General features: G+C 37.6%; 1 protein-coding gene across 3 annotated transcripts in view; it reads left to right on the plus strand.

The window, feature by feature from the left end:
* ZNF691 (zinc finger protein 691) overlaps positions 1 to 20,779 on the plus strand; it is a 77,828-nt gene that overhangs the window by 12,542 nt on the left and 44,507 nt on the right. The window lies entirely within an intron of this gene.

Below are 20,779 nucleotides of genomic sequence, written 5' to 3' on the forward strand. Positions count from 1 at the left end.
CTACTGCCAAAAGTCCTTCATGTTCTGTCTCAGGGAAACAGAGGAAATATACAGCAACAGAAGACACCAGCTCAGTTACTAAGATTGTTGGTCTGTTATTTCATAAACACGCAACCAGGAGGACCAGAATTATAAAGACAACTAAAAGCATAAGAGAGAGACAAGATAAACAGAATAAGTGACTCTGGACAACAGAAAGTTGTAGTGGCACAGTAGAATCTTTTTTTTTTAATTGAGGTATAGTTGATTATAATATTATATGAGTTTCTGGTGTACAACATAGTGATTCAGAATTTTTATAGATTATACTTCATTTAAGTTATTATAAAACATTAGTTATATTCTCTGTGCTGTACAATATATCCTTGTAGCTTATTTACTTTATACGTAGTAGTTAGTAACTTAATCCCCTATCCCTATCTTGCCCCTCCCTCTTCCCTCTCCCCACTGGTAACCGCTAGTTTGTTTTCTGTATCTGTGAGTCTGCTTCTGTTTTGTTATATTCATTCATTTGTGTTATTTTTTTAGATTTCACATATAAGGGATAACATACAGTATTTGATTTATTTCAGTAAGTATAATACCCTCTGAGTCCATCCATGTTGCTGCAAATGGCAAAATTTCATTCTTTATGGCTAATATTCCATTGTATATATATACCACATCTTCTTTATCTATTCATCTGTTGATGGACACTTAACTTGTTTCCACACCTTGGCCATTGTAAATAATGCTGCTACAAACATTGAGGTACATGTATCTTTTTGAATTAGTGGGATTTTGTTTTGGTTTTTTTGTTTTTTCAGCTATATATCCAGGAGTGCAATTGCTGAGTCATATGGTAGTTCTATTTTTAGTTTTTTTGAGAAACCTCCATATTGTTTTCCACAGTGGCTGCACGAATTTACATGCCCACCAACAGTGTACAGGGTTCCCTGTTCTCCATGTCCTTGCCAACATTTGTTATTTGTAGTCTTTTTGATGATAGCCTTTCTGACAGGTGTGAGGTGATATCTCATTGTGTTTTAATTTCTTTGATGAGTAATGATGTTGAACATCTTTTCATGTGCCTGTTGGCCATCTGTATATCTTCTTTGGAAAAATGTCTGTTTAGGTCTTCTGGCCATTTTGAAATTGGGTTGTTCTTTTGATATTGAGTTGTATGAGCTGTTTATATATTTTGTATGTTAACCCCTTATTGGTCATATCATTTGCAAATGTATTCTCCCATTCAGTAGGTTGTCTTTTAATTTTGTTGAGGTTCCCTTTGCTGTGCAAAAGCTTTTAAGTTTCATTAGGTCCCATTTGTTTATTTTTGCTTTTGTTTCCTTTGCCTTAGGAGATCCAAAAAAATATTGCTATGATTTATATCAAAGAGTGTTCTACTTATGTTTTCTTCTAGTAGTTTTATGGTTTCTAGCCTTACATATAGGTCTTTAATCCATTTTGAGTTTATTTTTGTATATGGTGTGAGAGAATGTTCTAATTTCATTCTTTTACATGTAGCTGTCCAGTTCTCCAGCACCACCTATTGAAGAGACTGTCTTTTCGCCATTGTATATTCTCATCTCCTTCATTGTAGATTAATTGACCATAAAGGTGTGGGTTTATTTCTGGGCTCTCTGGCACAGTAGAGTCTTTAAAAACTCTAATGATATCCTCAGGAAGATCTGGGAAGAAACTACCTCCATAGAACAAGAAAGGTTGCTAGTGGAAAGAGACCAACTGGAAAATTAGAAATAACTTTTGGATATTAAGTATATGATAGCTAAAATAAGATATTCAAGAAACCACTTGGGAGATAACATCAAGAAAAGCCCCTAAAATATAAGGCAAAATACAGAGATAGGGAAAGAAGAAATAAAGGACACAGAAGATCAGCTTCTTATGATGAAGACTGCTGGTTGTCCTCCAAAATCTGTTCACCTTTTTTATTGGGGGCACTTAACTAACTAACATTTCCTAGTCTCCTTTGTAGTTAGGTATAATCCTATAATTTAAGTTCTTGCCAATGGAAAATGAGCAGAAATGGTATATGACATTCCTGGGCCTAGACCCTCAAGAAAGCAGGCATGCCTTCACATCATTTTCTTTCCCCTTTTTACCAGCTGTAACCTGCAGGAGCCCAGCTTTGATGGTTGCGGACTATACAATGTCCTAGTGTAGACTTGCCAGATAAAACACAAGGCACCCGGTTAAATTTGAATTTCAGATAAACAATGAATCATTTTTAGTATAAGTATGTCCCAGATATTGTATCTTAGTGGATGGCAGAGCAACAGGATAAAAAGAAGTGGGTTTTTGAATTTAGCATGTAGCAGTCCTACCCCATTCACTTGGATACACATTTAAAAACTGTTAGTGAGAGAGAAACACACTTTTTTTGTACTCCAAGCCACTGTGTTGTTTGGTCTCTTTATTACAGCACCCTAATCTTTCATTCTAATACTTAGAGGTGAATTTCTGCCATAACAAGACTGGGGCTCATCTTACTATGTATGATGTCTTACTCTTGCCATTGGTCATTTTTCCTCCACATTTTAACATCTCCAAAATTAGATGCTGTTTTAGATAAAATAAAATACCATATTACAAGAAAGAGATAGGGCAGTGATTTCAGCAAGATAGTGGAATAGGAAGTCCCAAATGTCAGTCCTCAACAGAGACACCAGCTTAACAACAATGTATGGACCAAAATATCTTTTTGAGAACTCCAGAAACCCACAAGCAGGCACAGCTCAACTTGGGTTGTTTTTCAAGGGGTTGGGGTGAGGGTGGGAAGAAGAGTGGAATATGCATTCAACGTTCTGGCTTTTCAGAGGGTTGCCCGAGGGACTGGTTTCTGTCTCTCTTGATTTGCAGTACTGATGGGGAGCCAAAGTACTTCGGATGCCCCTAAGCACAACATAGTTTGGGATGCTGCTGAGTGAGGTGGTTTGACGCTGTAGCACCAGAGAACTTTCAGTACCACAGACAGACACCAGAGGGAGCAAGAGATTATGAAAAAGAAACCTGAAAAAGAAACCAGCAGACCTCTCTAATTGGAAAATTAGCTGCACAAGCTCAGAGAAGTCGTCTCCACCAAAAAAGTTTTCAGAGATTCCCCAGAATCTCTAGTCAGGTTAATTATTAAAGGTCTTCCCCTCACAGAAGCCCATCCAAATGAGGATATCAACAAAGAGACAGAAACTATAAAAAAGAACCAAATTCTGGAGCTGCAGAATACAATAAGTGAATTGAAAACTTATTCGAGGGGTTCAGCAGCATACTTGATCAAACAGAAGAAAGAATCAGCAAACCCAAAGAAGGTCACTTGAAATTATTTAGAGTCATAGGAACAAAAATAAAAAAGAATGAAGAAAAGTGAAGAAAGCCTAAGGGACTTATGGGACACCATAAGAGTACACCAATATATGCATTATGGGAGTTCCAGAAAGAGAAAAGAGAGAGAACAGGAAAGAAAGCATATTTGAAGAAATAATGGTCAAAAATCTCCCCAAACCGAGGAAGGAATTAGACATCGAATATGCTCAAAGGACTCCAAGTATGATGACTCCAAAGGGGCTCACACCAAGACACATTATAATCAAACTGTCAAAAGTCAAAGATAGAGAATCTTGAAAGCAGCAATAGAAAAGCAACTTGTTACATACAAGGTAGCTCCCATAAGATTACTGATGTATTTCTAGGAGAAACTGTACAAACCAGAAGTGAGTGGAATAATACATTCAAGGTGCTGAAAGAAAAAAAGAAACCTGCCAACCAATAATACTGTATCTGGAAAAACTGTCTTTCAGAATGAAAGACAAAGACTTTCTTAGATAAACAAAAGCTGTGGAAATTCATCACCACTAGACCTGCCTTATAAGAAAAGCTAAAGGGAGTCTGCAAGTTGAAACAAAAAAGCATATAAAAATATACAGCTTGTTGGTAAAGATAAAAATATAGACAAATAGAAAATACTATAATACTGTAGTGGTGTTATGAAAAGCACTTTTAATTCAGTATAGAATTTAAAAGACAAAAGCATAAAAATAACTATAAAACTATGTTAATGGATACAATTTATATACAGATATAATTTGACATCAGTATAAAGTAGGGGTGGGGAGATGCAAAGGAGTTTTTTTTTGAATTTTTATTTTTTATACAGCAGGCTCTTTTTAGTTATCTATTCTATACATATTACTGTATATATGTCAATCCCAATCTCCCAATTCATCCCACCACCACCGCCCCCCCACTTTCCCCCTAGGTGTCCATATGCATGTTCTCTACATCTGTGTCTCTATTCCTGCCTTGCAAACTGGTTCATCTGTACCATTTTTCTAGATTCCACATAATATGCGTTAATATTCCATATTTGTTTTTCTCTTTCTGACTTACTACACTCCATATGACAGTCTCTAGGTCCATCCACGTCTCTACAAATGACCCAATTTCGTTCCTTTTTATGGCTGAGTAATATTCCATTGTATATATGTACCACATCTTCTTTATCCATTTGTCTGTCAATGGGCATTTAGGTTGCTTCCATGACCTGGCTATTGTAAATAGTGCTGCAATGAACATTGGGGTGCATGTGTCTTTTTGAATTATGGTTTTCTCTGGATGTATATGCCCAGTAGTGGGATTGCTGGGTCATATGGTAATTCTATTTTTAGTTTTTTAAGGAACCTCCATACTGTTCTCCATAGTGGCTGGAATTTACATTCCCACCAACAGTGCAAGAGGGTTCCCTTTCCTCCACACCCTCTGCAGCATTTGATGTTTGTAGATTTTCTGATGATGCCCATTCTAACTGGTGTGAGGTGATACCACATTGTAGTTGGTTTTTTTTTGAAGATGTTGGGGGTAGGAGTTTATTAATTAACTTATTATTTATTTTTGCTGTGTTGGGTCTTTGTTTCTGTGTGAGGGCTTTCTCTTTTTGTGGCAAACGGGGGCCACTCTTCATCGCGGTGCATGGGCCTCTCACTATTGTGGCCTCTCTTGTTGTGGAGCACAGGCTCCAGACGTGCAGGCTCAGTAGTTGTGGCTCACGGGCCTAGTTGCTCCGCGGCATGTGGGATCCTCCCAGACTAGGGCTCGAACCTGTGTCCCCTTGCATTAGCAGGCAGATTCTCAACCACTGTGCCACCAGGGAAGCCCCACATTGTAGTTTTGATTTGCATTTCTCTAAAAATTAGTGATGTTGAGCAGCTTTTCATCTGTATGTCTTCTTTGGAGAAATGTCTATTTAGGTCTTCTGCCCATTTTTTTATTGGATTGTTTGTTTTTTTTAATATTGAGCTGCATGAGCTATTTATAAATTTTGGAGATTAATCCTTTGTCTGTTGATTCGTTTGCAAATATCTCCTCTCATTCTGAGGGTTGTCTTTTCGTCTTGTTTATAGTTTCCTTTGCTGTGCAAAAGATTTTAAGTTTCATTAGGTCTCATTTCTTTATATTTGTTTTTATTTCCATTACCCTAGTAGGTGGGTCAAAAAAGATCTTGCTGTGATTTATGTCAAAGAGTGTTCTTCCTGTGTTTTCCTCTAAGAGTTTTATTGTGTCTGGTCTTATATTTAGGTCTTTAATCCATTTTGAGTTTATTTTTGTGTATGGTGTTAGGGAGTGTTCTAATTTCATTCTTTTACATGTAGCTGTCCAGTTTTCCTAGCACCACTTACTGAAGAGACTGTCTTTTCTCCACTGTATATGCTTGCCTCCTTTGTCATAGATTAGTTGATAGGTCCGTGGGTTTATCTGTGGGCTTTCTATCCTGTTCCATTGATCTATATTTTTGTTTTTGTGCCAGTACCATATTGCCTTGATTACTGTAGCTTTGTAGTATAGTCTGAAGTTAGGGAGTCTGATTCCGCCAGCTCCGTTTTATTCCCCTCAAGATTGCTTTAGCTATTACGGGTCTTTTGTGTCTCCATACAAATTTAAGCTCTTTTGTTCTAGTTCTGTAAAAAATGCCATTCGTAATTTGATAGGGATTGCACTGAATCTGTAGATTGCTTTGGGTAGTAGAGTCATTTTCACAATATTCATTCTTCCAATCCAAGAACATGGTATATCTCTCCACCTGTTTGTGTCATCTTTGATTTCTTTCATCAGTGTCTTATAGTTTTCTGAGTACAGGTCTTTTACCTCCTTAGGAAGGCTTATTCCTAGGTATTTTATTGTTTTAGTTGCAGTGGTGAATGGGATTGTTTCCTTAATTTCTCTTTCTGATCTTTTGTTGTTAGTGTATAGGAACACAAGAGATTTCTGTGCATTAATTTTGTATCCTGCAACTTTACAATTAACTTTATTGATTAGCTCTAGTTGTTTACTGGTGGCATCTCTAGGATTGTCTATGTATAGTATGTCATCTGCAAACAGTGACAGTTTTACTTCTTTTCCTATTTGTATTCCTTTTATTTCTTTTCCTTCTCTGATTGCCATGGCTAGGACTTCCAAAAATATGTTGAATAATAGTGGTGAGAGTGGATATTCTTGTCTTGTTCCTGATCTTAGAGGAAATGCTTTCAGTTTTTCACCATTGAGAATTATGTTTGCTGTGGGTTTGTTGTATATGGCCCTTATTATGTTGAGGTAGGTTCCCTCTGCCCACTTTCTGGAGAGTTTTTATCATAAATGGGGGTTGAATTTTCTCAAAAGCTTTTGTGCATCTATTGAGATGATCATATGGTTTTTATTCTTCAATTTGTTAATATGGTGTATCACATTGATTGATTTGCATATATTGAAGAATCCTTGCATCCCTGGGATAAATCCCACTTGATGATGGTGTATGATCCTTTTAATATGTTGTTGGATTCTGTTTGCTACTATTCTGTTGAGTATTTTTGCATGCGTATTAATCAGTGATACTAGTCTGTAATTTTCTTTTTTTGTAGTATCTTTGTCTGGTTTTAGTATCAGGGTGATGGTGGCCTTGTAGAATGAGTTTGGGAGTGTTCCGTCCTCTGCAATTTTTTGAAGAGTTTGAAAAGGATGGGTGTTAGCTCTTCTCTAAATGTTGATAGGACTCACCTGTGAGGCCATCTGGTCCTGGATGTCTGTTTGTTGGAAGATTTTTAATCACAGTTTCAATTTCATTACTTGTAATTGGTCTGTTCATATTTTCTGTATTTTCCTGGTTCAGACTTGGAAAGTTATATCTTTCTAAGAATTTGTCAATTTCTTCCAGGTTGTCCATTTTAATGGCATAGAGTTGCTTGTAGTAGTCTCTTATGATGCTTTGTATTACTATGGTCCATTGCAACTTCTTCTTTTTCATTTCTAATTTTATTGATTTGAGCCCTCTCCCTCTATTTCTTGATGAGTCTGGCTAAAGTTTTATCAATTTTGACTTCTCAAAGAACCAGCTTTTAGTTTTATTGATCTTTGCTATTGTTTTCTTTGTTTCTGTTTCATTTATTTCTGCTCTGATCTTTATGATTTCTTTCCTCTACTAACTTTGGGTTTTGTTTGTTCTTCTTTCTCTCATTCCTTTAGGTGCAAGGTTAGATTGTTTATTTGAGATTTTTCTTGTTTCTTGAGGTAGGATTGTATTGCAATAAACTTCCCTCTTAGAACTGCTTTTGCTGCATCCCATTGGTTTTGGATCGTCATGTTTTTGTTTCGTCGTCATTAGTCTCTGGGTATTTTTTATTTCCTCTTTGATTTCTTCAGTGATCTCTTGGTTATTTAGTAACGTATCGTTTAGCCTCCATGTGTTTGTGTTTTTTACATTTTCTTTCCCTGTAATTGATATTTAATCTCATAGAGTTGTGGTCGGAAAAGATGCTTGACATGATTTCAATTTTCTTAAATTTATTGAGGCTTGATTTGTGACCCAAGATGTGATCTATCCTGGAGAATGTTCCATGTGCACTTGAGAAGAAAGTGTAATCCGCTGTTTTTGGATGGAATATCCTATAAGTATCAATTAAATCTCTCTGGTCTGTTGTGTCATTTAAAGCTTGTGTTTCCTTATTAATTTTCTGTCTAGATGATCTTTCCATAGATGTAAGTGAGGTGTTAAAGTCCCCCACTATTATTGTGTTACTGTCAATTTCCTCTTTTATAGCTGTTAGCATTTGCCTTATGTATAGAGGTGCTCCTACGTTGGGTGTATATATATTTATAATTGTTATATCTTCTTCTTGGATTGATCCCTTGATCACTATGTAGTATCCTTCCTTGTCTCTTGTAACATTCTTTATTTTAAAGTGTATTTTATCTGATATGAGCATTGCTACTCCAGCTTTCTTTTGATTTCCATTTGCATGGAATATCTTTTTCCATCCCCTCACTTTCAGTCTGTATGTGTCCCTAGGTCTGAAGTGGGTCTCTTGCAGACAGCATATAGATGGGTCTTGCCTTTGTATCCATTCAGGGAGATTGTGTCTTCTGGTTGGAGCATTTAATCCATTCACATTTAAGGCAATTATCGATATGTATGTTCCTATTACTATTTTCTTAATTGTTTTAGGTTTGTTTTTGTAGGTCCTTTTCTTCTCTTGTGTTTCCCACTTAGAGAAGTTCCTTTAGCATTTGTTGTAGGGCTGGTTTGGTGGTGGTGAATCCTTTAGCTTTTGCTTGTCTGTAAAGCTTTTGATTTCTCTGTTGAATCTGAATGAGATCCTTGCTGGGTAGAGTAATCTTGGTTGTAGGTTCTTCCCTTTCATCACTTTAAATATATTATGCCACTCCCTTCTGGCTTTTAGAGCTTCTGCTGAGAAATCAGCTGTTAACCTTATGGGAGTTCCCTTGTATGTTATTTGTCATTTTTCCCTTGTTTCTTTTAATAATTTTTCTTTGTCTTTAATTTTTGTCAATTTGATTACTATGTGTCTTGGCATGTTTCTCCTCATGTTTATCCTGCCTGGAACTCTGTGCTTCCTGGACTTGGGTGGCTATTTCCTTTACCATGTTAGCGAAGTTTTCGACTATAATCTCTTCAAATATTTTCTTGGGTCCTTTCTCTCTCTCTTCTCCTTCTGGGACCCCTATAATGCGAATGTTGGTGCATTTAATGTTGTCCCAGAGGTCTCTTAGGCTGTCTTCATTTCTTTTCATTCTTTTTTCTTTATTCTGTTCCATGGCAGTGATTTCCACCATCTGTCTTCCAGGTCACTTATCCATTCTTCTGCCTCAGTTATTCTCCTGTTGATCCCTTCTAGTGTATTTTTCATTTCAGTTATTGTATTGTTCATCTCTGTTTGTTTGTTCTTTAATTCTTCTAGGTCTTTGTTAAACATTTCTTTCATCTTCTTGATCTTTGCCTCCATTCTTTTTCTGAGGTCCTGGATCATCTTCAGTATCATTATTCTGAATCCTTTTTGTGGAAGGTTGCCTAACTCCACTTCATTTAGTTGTTTTTCTGCGGTTTTATCTTGTTCCTTCATCTGATACAAAGTCCTCTGCCTTTTCATTTTGTCTGTATTTCTGTGAATGTGCTTTTAGTTCCACAGGCTGCAGGACTGTAGTTCTTCTTGCTTCTGCTGTCTGCCCTCTGGTGGATGAAGTTATCTAAGCGGATTGTGCAAGCTTCCTGATGGGAGGGACTGGTGGTGGGTAGAGCTGGGTGTTGCTCTGGTGGGCAGAGCTCAGTAAAACTTTAATCCGCTTGTCTGCTGATGGGTGGGGCTGAGTTCCCTCCCTGTTGGTTGTTTGGCCTGAGGCGACCCAGCACTGGAGGCTACAGGCTCTTTGGTGGGGCTAATGGCAGACTCTGGGAGGGTTCCTGCCAAGGAGTACTTCCCAGAACTTCTGCTGCCAGTGTCCTTGTCCCCTCGGTGAGCCACAGCCACACCCTGCCTCTGCAGGAGACCCTCCAACACTAGCAGGTAGGTCTGGTTCAGTCTCCTATGGGGTCACTGCTCCTTACCCCTGGGTCTTGATGTGCACACTACTTTGCATGTGCCCTCTAAGAGTGGAGTCTCTGTTTCTCCCAGTCCTGTCGAAGTCCTGCAGTCAAATCTGTTAGCCTTCAAAGTCTGATCCTCTGGTAATTCCTCCTCTCGTTGCCAGACTCCTGGGTTGGGAAGCCTGATATGGGGCTCAGAACCTTCACTCCAGTGGGTGGACTTCCGTGGTATAATTGTTTTCCAGTTTGTGAGTCACCCACCCAGCGGTTATGGGATTTGATTTTATTGTGATTGCGCCCCTCCTACCATCCCATTGCGGCTTCTCCTTTGTCTTTGGATGTGGGGTATCTTTTTTGGTGAGTTCCAGTGTCTTCCTGTTGATGATTGTTCAGCAGTTAGTTGTGCTTCCGGTGCTCTCACAAGAGGGAGTGAGCACACGTCCTTCTACTCCACCATCTTGATCCAATCTCAAAAGAGTTTATATATACTATTAAAGTTAAATTGTTATCAGCTTAAAACAGATTATTATTAACAGATTATTATAAGATGTTTTGTGTAAGCCCAATGGTAACCACACACACACAAAATACCTATGGAAGATACACAAAAGAAAATAAGAAAGGAATCAAAGAATGTCAATGCAAAAAGTCAACAACACAAGAAAGGCAGAAAGAGAGTAAAAGAGGACAAAATAGTCACAAGACAGGCAGAAAACAATGAACAATAGTAAGTCCTTTCCTTTTAGTAATTACTTTAAATGTAAATGGAGGGACTTCTCTGGTTGTGCAGTGGTTAAGAATCCACCTGCCAATGCAGGGGACACAGGTTCAATCCCTGGTCTGGGAAGATCCCATATGCTGTGGAGCAACTCAGCCCATGTGCCACAACTACTGAGCCTGTGCTCTAGAGCCCATGAGCCACAACTACTGAGCCCTGCGCTGCAACTACTGAGCCCGCGTGCTGCGACTACTGAAGCCTGCACACCTAAAGCCCATGCTCCACAGAAGCCACCTCAATGAGAAGCCCATGCACTGCAACAAAGAGTAGACCCCCTGCTCATCGCAACTAGAGAAAGCCCACGCGCAGCAACGAAGACCCAATGCAGCCAAGTAAATAAATAAATGTAAATGGATCAACTCCCTAATCAAAAGACATGGAGTGGCTGGATGGATTAAAAAAAAAAAACCCTGTACTCATTGTATGCTGTCTACAAGAGATTCATCTTATGTGTAAAGATACACATAGGCTGAAAGTGAAAAGAAGGGAAAATATTCCATGCAAATAGAAACCCAATGAGAGTAGAAGTGGCCATATTATATCAGACAGAATAGACTTTAGTTAAAAACTGTCACAAGAGACAAAGAAGGACATTATATAATGATAAAAGGGTCCATTCACCAGGAAGATGTAACAATTATAAATATACACACAGTTAACATTAGAGCCCTGAAATATATGAACTAAACATTGGCAGATCTGAGGAGAAAAATAGTAACACAATGATAGTAGGATATTTCAGTACCCCACTTTTGATAATGGATAGAACAATCAGAAGATCAATAAGAAAATAGAAGACCTGATCAACACAATAAACCAAACAGACCTAACAGGTGTAAACAGAATATTCTATCATGTTCTATCTATTCAACATCAGCAGAATACACATTCTTCTCAAGTACACATGGAACATTCTCCAGTATAGATCATGTTAGGCCACAAAACAATCATACCAAGTATCTTTTCTGATTACAATAAAATAAAACTAGAAATCAGGAACAGAAGGAAAATTGGAAAATTCACAAATATGTGGAAATTAAACAAACCACTCTTGAGCAACAAATGGGTCAAGGAAGAAATCATAAGGGAAACCAGAAAATATCTTGAGACAAAATGAAAACACAACATACCAAAATTCATGGGATGAAGAAAAGCAGTACTAAGAGGGAAGTTTATAGCAAGACGTGTATACTAAACAAGAAGAAAGAGCTCAAATCAGCAACCTAAATTTATACTCTAAGGAACTAAAAAAAAAAAAAATTAAACCCAAACTTATCAGAAGGAAGGAACTAATAAAGATTAGAGCAGAAATAAATGAAATAGAGATTAGAAAACAATAGAAAAAAATCAACAAAACTAAGAGTTTTTTATAATATTTATTTATTTAGTTGTGCTGGGTCTTAGTTGTGGCAGGTGGGCTCCTTAGTTGCAGCACATGGGCTCCTTAGTTGTGGCTCACTGGCTTCTTAGTTGCAGCTCACGTGCTACTTAGTTGCAGCTTGCTGGCTCCTTAGTTGCAGCACGCAGGCCTTTTAGTTGTGGCATGCGAACCCTTAGTTGCGGCATGCATGTGGGATCTAGTTCCCTGACCAGGGATCGAACTCTGGTCCCCTGTATTGGGAGCGTGGAGTCTCAACCACTGTGCCACTCAGGGGAAGTCCCTAAGAGTTGATTTTTGAAAAGAGCAACAAAATTTACAAAACCTTAGCTAGACTAAGTAAGAAAAAAAGAGAGGACACAGATAATAAAAATCAGAAACGAAAGAGGAGACACTGCAACTTCTGCCACAGAAATAAGACTCATACGAGACTTTGTGAACAATTATATGCCAACAAATTGGATAACCTAAAAGAAATGGATAAATTCTTGGAAACATAAAATGTACCAAGAGTGAATCATGAAGAAACAGAAAATCTGAACAGACCAATACTACTAAGGAGATTAAATCTGTAATCAAAATGCTCCCAACAATAAAAGGTCCAAGACCAGATAGCTTCAAAGAAGAATTCTACCAAATATTTAAAGAAAAATTAACACCAGTCTTTCTCAAATTCTTCAAAAACTTGAAGAGGGAGGGACACATCCAAACTCATTTTATGAGGCCAGCATTACCCTGATACCAAAGCCAGACAGGCACTACAAGAAAACTATAGACCAATATCCCTCATGAATTTGATGCAAAAATACTCAACAAAATACTAGGAAACTGAATTCAACATCATATCAAAAGTATTATACATCATGACCAAGTGGGATTTATCCCCAGGATACATGATGGTTGAATATATGAAAATCAATAAATGTATATACCACTAATAGACAAAGGACAAGAATCACATGAGCATCTCAATGCAGAAAAAGCATGTGACAAAATTCTACATCCTATCATGATAAAAACACTCAAAAAACCAGGTATAGAAGGAATGTACCTCAACATATTAAAGGCCATATATGAAAAGCCCACAGGGAACATCACACTCAGTGATGAAAAACTAAAGCTTTTCCTCTAAGATTAGGAACAAGGCAAGGATGCCCACTCTGAACACTTTTATTCAACATATACTTGAAGTCCTAGCCAGAGAAACTGGATAGATAGATATATCAATAGATAGATAGACAGATATATATAGATAAAAGGCATCCATGGGAAAGGAAGAAGTAAATTTATCTCTGTTTACAAATGAACTGATCTTATATGTAGAAAACCCTGAAGACCATGAAAAAACTGTTAGAAGTAATAAATTCAGTACAGCTGCAGAATTTAAAAATCAGCATATAAAAACCAGTTGCATTTCTAGAATAATGAACTGAAAAGAAAATTAAGAAAACAATCCCATTTACAATAGCATCAAAAAGAATGAAATACTTAGGAATAAGTTTGACCAAGGAGGCAAAAGACTTATACACTGAAAAAAACAAAACATCACTGAAAGAAATTAGATGCAAATATTGATAAATGAAAGACATCCCATGTTCATATTGGGGAGGATAATATTTTAAAGATGTCTATACTACCCAAAGTTATACACAGATTCAGTGCTTTCCCCATCAAAGTCCTGATATTTTAAATAGAAATGAAAAAAAAATCCTAAAATTCACATGGAACCACAAAAGATCCCCAAAAGCCAAAGCAATCTTGAGAAAGAAAAACAGAGCTGGAAGCATCACACTTTCTGATTTCAAAATATATTATAAAGCTACACTAATCAAATAGTAAGGTGTTGGTATAAAGACAGACACATGGAACAATGGAACATAATAAAGAGCCTAGAAATAAACCCACACACATACAGTCACCTGATCTTTGACAAGAGAGCCAATAATACCCACAGCCAACATCATACTCAATGGTGAGAAGCCAAAAGCATTCCCTCTAAGATCAGAAACAAGACAAGGATGCCCACTCTCACCAATTTTATTTGACAGTTTTGGAAGTCTTAGCCACAGCAATTAGAGGTGAAAATAAAAGGAATCCAAATTGGAAAAGAAGTAAAACTATCGCTCTTTGCAGATGACATGATACTATACATAGAAAATCCTAAATGCAACTAGAGATTATCATACTAAGTGAAGTAAGTCAGAAAGAGAAAGTCAAATACCATATGATACCACTTACATGTGGAATCTAAAATATGGCACAAATGAACCTACTTGCAAAACAGAAATAGACATAGAGAACAGACTTGTGGTTTCCAAGGGGGAGGGAGGGAGGGAGAGGGATGGACTGGGAGTTTAGGGTTGGTACATGCAAACTATTACATTTAGAATGGATAAACAGCAAGGTCCTAATGTATATATAGCACAGGGAACTATATTCAATATCCTGTGATAAACCATAATGGAAAAGAATATATAAAAAGCACGTCTCTATGTGTATAACTGAGTCACTTTGCTGTGCAGCAGAGATTTGCACAACATTGTAACTCAACTGTACTTCAATTAAAAAAAAAGGAAAGAAAAGAAAATCCTAAAGATGCCATCAGAAAACTGCTAGAACTCATCAGTGAATTTGGTAAAGTTGTCAGATACAAAATTAACATACAGAAATCTGTTGCATTTCTATACACTAACAATGAAATATCAGAAAGAGAAATTAAGCAAACAAATCCAGTTACCACTGTGTCAGAAAGAAATACCCAGGAATAAACCTACCTAAGTGGGCAAAAGACCTGTACTCCAAAAACTATAAGACACTGATGAAAGAAATTGAAGACAACACAAACAGATGGAAAGACATACTGGGTTCTTGGATTGGAAGAAACAATATTGTTAAAATGACCATACTACCCAGGGCAATCTAAGGTTCAATGCAATCCTATCAAATTACCAATGGCATTTTCACATAACTAGAACAAATAATTTAAAATTTGTATGGAAACATGAAAGACTCCAAATAGCCAAAACAATCTTGAGAAAGAAGAACAGAGCTGGAGGAATCACTCTCCCTGACTTCTCCCCTATTACAAAACTACAGAAATCAAAACAGTATGGTACTGGCACAAAAACAGACATATAGATCAACAGAACAGGATAGAAAGCCCAGAAATAAACCCACACACTTATGGTCAATTAACCTATGACAAAGGAAGCAAGAATATCCATTTGAGAAAAGACAGTCTCTTCAGTAAGTGGTGCTGGGAAAACTGGACAGCTACATTAAAAGAATGAAATTAGAACATGCTCTAACACTATATACAAAAATAAACTAAAAATGGATGAAAGACATAAATATGACTGGATACTATAAAACTCCTAGAGGAAAACATAAGCAGAACACTCTTTGACGTAAACCACAGCAGTACTTTTTTGAATCTGTCTCCTAGAGTAATGGAAATAAAAGCAAAAATAAACAAATGGGACCTTATTAAACTGAATAGGTTTTGCATAGCAAAGGAAACTATAAACAAAACGAAAAGACAACCCTCAGAATGGGAGAAAGTATTTGCAAATGATGCAGTCGACAAGGAATTAATTTCTAAAATATATAGACAGCTTATATAGCTCAATATCAAAAAACCAAACAATTCAATCAAAAAGTGGGCAGAAGGGACTTCCCTGGTGGTGCAGTGGTTAAGAATCCACATGCCACAGTGGTTAAGAATCTGCCTGCCAGTGCAGGGGACGTGGGTTCGAGCCCAGGTCTGGGAAGATCCCACATGCCGTGAAGCAACTAAGCCTGTGCACCACAACTACTGAGCCTGCGCTCTAGAGCCCACGAGCCACAACTGCTGAGCCTGCGTGCCACAACTACTGAAGCCTACGTGCCTAGAGCCTGTGCTCCGCAACAAGAGAAGCCACCACAATGAGAAGCCTGCACACTGCAACGAAGAGTAGCCCCCGTGCAGTGCAACTAGAGAAAGCCTGCGTGCAGCAACGAAGACCCAACACAGCCAAAACTAAATACATAAATAAAAATTTAAAAAATAAATTGGGGGCTTCCCTGGTGGCACAGTGGTTGAGAGTCCGCCTGCCGATGCAGGGGACACGGGTTCGTGCCCCGGTCCGGGAAGATCCCACATGCCGCGGAGTGGCTGGGCCCATGAGCCATGGCCGCTGAGCTTGCGCGTCCAGAGCCTGTGCTCTGCAACGGGAGAGGCCACGACAGTGAGAGGCCCGCATACTGCAAAAATAAATAAATAAATAAATAAATAAATAAATGGGCAGAAGACCTAAATAGACGTTTCTCCAAAGAAGACATACAGATGGCCAATGGGCACATGAAAAGATGCTCAACGTTGCTAATTACTAGAGAAATGCAAATCAAAGCTACAATGAGGTATCACCTCACACAAGTCAGAATGGCCATCATCAAAAAGGCTACAAATAATAACTGCTGGAGAGGGTGTGGAGAAAAGGGAACCCTTCTACACTGTTGGTGGGAATGTAAATTGGTGCAGCCACTATGGAAAATAGTATGGAGGTTCCTCAAAAAACTAAAAGTAAAGATATCATATGATCTGGCAATCCCACTCCTGGGCATATATCTGGAAAAGACAAAAACTCCAGTTCAAAAAGATACATGCACCCCAGTGCTCATAGCAGTACTATTTATAATAGCCAAGACATGGGAGCAACCTAAATGGCCATCAACAGATGAATGGACAGAGAAGATGTGGTATATATACATTGGAATATTACTCAGCCATAAAAAGAATGAAATAAGGCCATTGCAGCAATATAGGTGGACCTAGAGATTATCATACCAAGTGAAGTCAGACAAAGACAAATATCATGTGATATCACTTATATCTGGAATCTAAAAGAATGATACAAATGAACTTATTTACAAAACAGAAATAGACTCACAGACATAGAAAACAAATTTATGGTTACCAAAGGGGGCAGAGCGGAGGAGGGAGGGATGAATTGGGAGTTTGAGATTAACAGTTATATACTACTATATATAAAATAGATAAACAACAAGGACTTACTGTATAGCACAGGAAACTATGTACAATATCTTGTAATATCCTATAATGGGAAAAATCTGAAAAAATATATATGATATGACTCAATGCAGTCAAAAATAAATAAATAAAATAATTTATTTTAAAAAAAGTGAGAATGTGGAGAAATTGGAACCCCTGTACACTGTTGGAATATAAAAATGGTGCAGCCACTATGGAAAATAGTACAAAGATTCCTCAAAAAATTAAAAATTGAACTATCATATGATCTAGCACTCCCATTTCTGGGCATAAAGCTAAAATAATAGAAAGATCTCAAAGAGATATCTACACTCCTATGTTCACTACAGCATTTTTCACAATAGCCAAGATGCAGAAACCACTTAAATTAATTAATGTAGCCTAGATAAAGAAAATGCAGTATATAATACAGTGAAATATTGATCAGCCTTAAAAAAGAAGAAAATTCTGCCATGTGCAATAATATGGATGAACCTTGAGGACATTATGCTTGGTGAAATAAGCCAGTCACAGTAGGACAAATACTGCATGATTCCATTTATCTAAAAGTCAGGCTCATAGAAACAGAGTAGAATGGTGGTTACTAGGTGCAAAGGAAATAGGAGGTATTGTTCAATGGGTATAAAGTTTCAATCATGCAAGATGAACAAGTTCTAAAGACAAATATAGTGCCTTACCTTAGTAACAGCAGTACAACATAGTACCTGTACAACACAGTGCCTATGGTAACAATACTATTTGTAAGCTTAAAATTTAAGAGGGTAAATCTCATGTTAAATGGTCTTACCACAATAAAAAATAAATAAATAAGATGTATGGATACAGAAAGATCGAAAGTAAAGGAATTTAAAAAGATATCCCAGGCAATTACTTACCAAAAGTAAGCCAGTGAGTGTGTAGCTACATTAATATGAGAAATCACAGACTATAAGGGAAAAAGTATTATTAGGGTTAAAAAGGACCACATAATGATGAATTATAATTCATCAGAAACATATAATGATCCTGATGCTATGAGAACCTAGTAAAGCCTCAAAAGTTAGGTGTGGCCTTGTTACTTCTGGGTGGAAGCTCTAAGAATTAGTAGGTACTTTGCCGCATGCCCTTGTTTTCCTCCACCATGGCAATCAGGACTGTCCAGATGGTACCTTCTCCATCAGCCTGGGTCCTAGAGTGAGGATAATGAAAATACTACTAGCAATCATGATGCACATGGAGCATGAGTAAGAAATAAATCTTTAATGGGCTGCTTGTTTTTGACAGCTTTATTGAGGTAAAATCAGCACGCAATGAACTACACATATTTAAAGTCTTCAGTTTGTTAAGTTTTGGCACACATATGCACCTGTAAGGCCATCACCACAATCAAGATAATAAACACATCCAATATCCCCCAAATTTCTTCATGTCCTTTGTGATCCTCCCTCTCATCTTCACCCTCTGCTTGGTTCCACGTGACCACTGGATCTGCTGTGGTCATTGTAGATCACTTGCATTTTCTGTAATTTTATATACATGGAATCATACAGTATGTACTCTTGTTTGTCTTTCAATCAGCGCAATTATTTTGAGATTCATGCATGCTGTAGGGTTCATAAATAGTTCATCCATACTTATTGAGTTGTATTCTGTCATATAGCTGTACATTTATGTATTTATCCATTCACCCAGTGATGGACATTTTGATTGTTTCCAGTTTTTGGCTATTACAAATAAAGCTACTATGAATATTCCTGTAGAACATTCCTGTAGAAGTCTTTGTGTGTACATATGCTTTCATTTCTCTTGGGAAAATACCTAGGAATGGCTGGATCAGATAGTAGGTGTGTATTTACCTTTTAAAGAAACTGCCAAACTGTTTTACAGAAGTGTACAATGGTGGTTTTAATTTTCATTTCCACAATGACTAATAACATTGAAAACCTTTTTATGAGCTTATTTGTCCATCACCCATATATCATCTTTGGTGAAGTGTCTGTTTGAATATTTGCCCATTTTTAATTGGGTTGTTTGTTTTCTTTTTCAACTCAAAACTTCTGACCTTTGGAAGACACTGTTAAGAGAATAAAAACACCATTGAGGACAGGTTGTGTGTGTAACTATAAACAGTAGAACAAGGGAGATCTTTGTGGTAGGTTTGTATCTTGATTGTGGTGGTGGTTACACAAATATGTACATGTGATAACTAAAACATACATAGTATCAATGTTAATATTCCTGGTTTTGATATTATATCATAATTATGTAAGATATAACTGTGAGATAATAGGAAATATATATATTGGTCTCTGCCCGTGGTTCCTGGCCCAGAACTCCTAAAACCCTTGTGATTTCCTAAGTGATAAGAGCATTAGGAACATCTTTTGTTCCAATATTTGGTCTTTGGCCCCATCCCTGATATAGGGTGCTAAATCCCTTGGAATTTCCTGCATGATAGGAGGGTCTTTTGTTCTAATGAAATGATTCTGGGTGGACTCCCGGATGGCTCTTAGATGGGGGCTGGTCACCAGAAAGACCAAGCCATGATTAGAAGCTTGGGATCCGGCCCCCCACCCCTGCACCCCCCCTCCCCTGCCACAGAGGCTGAAAATGGAGTTAATAATTGATCATGCCTGCATGAGGAGGCCTCCATAAAAATCTCAACAGAAGGGGTTCGTGGAGCTTCCAGGTTGGTGAACACATCCACATTCTGGGAGGGTGATGCAACCCAACTCCACAGGGTCAGAAGCTCCTGTGCTTGGGACCCTCCCAGACCTCGCCCTATGTATCTGTCTGTTCATCTGGCTATTCATTTGTGTCCTTTATCATATCTTTTAATAAACTGGTAAACATTAAGTCAGTGTTTCCCTGAATTCTGTGAGCTGTTCTAGCAAATAACTGAATCCAAGGGGGAGGAAGTCATGGGAACCTCCGATTTGTAGCTAAGGTGGACAGAGTTGTGGCTAATCTGGGGTCCTACTATTTGCCATTGGCCTCTAAAGCATGTGTGTGTGTGGGGAAGACTCATGGGAATGAGCCCTTAACCTGTGGGATTTGATGCATCTCCACGTTGATTGTGTCATAATGGAGTTAAGCTGTAGGACAACCAGCTGGTGTTGCAGAGAATTGCTTGTGAAGAACCTATCCCCCCGCCACATGCACACATCTGGTGTCAGAAGTGTTGTGAGTGTGGTAGTGGTGTGAAAGTAAAGGAGAAACACAGGAGGAAGACTGGGTTTTTCTAACTCAATAACCACTGAGGGAAATTGGGTGAAGGGTATACAGGGCCTCTACCATTTTTGCAACTAGCCGTGAATCTAAAATTATTTCAAAAAAAAATTAAAAAGAAAATAAACAACCCCCAGACTTTCTAAAATAAATGGTGTTTGGACAACTGATTATATATTAGGGAGAAAATAAAATTGGATCCCTATCTTACAATATACATAAAAGTCAATCCCTAGAGTATTAAAGACTTTAACATGAATAGAAAATTATTAGAGAAGACAGTATGGAAATTGTCTTTGTGACTGCAAGATAGGAAAATATTTCTTAATGTTCAAAAAAGAACACACCAAAAGGAAGAAAATCAATAAACTTGACTACATTTATATTAAGCATTTTGATTCACATAAAGAGAGTGAAAAGATAAGCTACAAACTGAGAGAATAATTGCAACACATAAAACTGAGTAAGATTTAATATGTAGGCTATATAAGTTACTTCTATACATCCATAAGAAAAGAC

Source organism: Mesoplodon densirostris, chromosome 2, assembly GCF_025265405.1.
Source record: "Mesoplodon densirostris isolate mMesDen1 chromosome 2, mMesDen1 primary haplotype, whole genome shotgun sequence".
Lineage (NCBI taxonomy): Eukaryota > Metazoa > Chordata > Mammalia > Artiodactyla > Ziphiidae > Mesoplodon > Mesoplodon densirostris.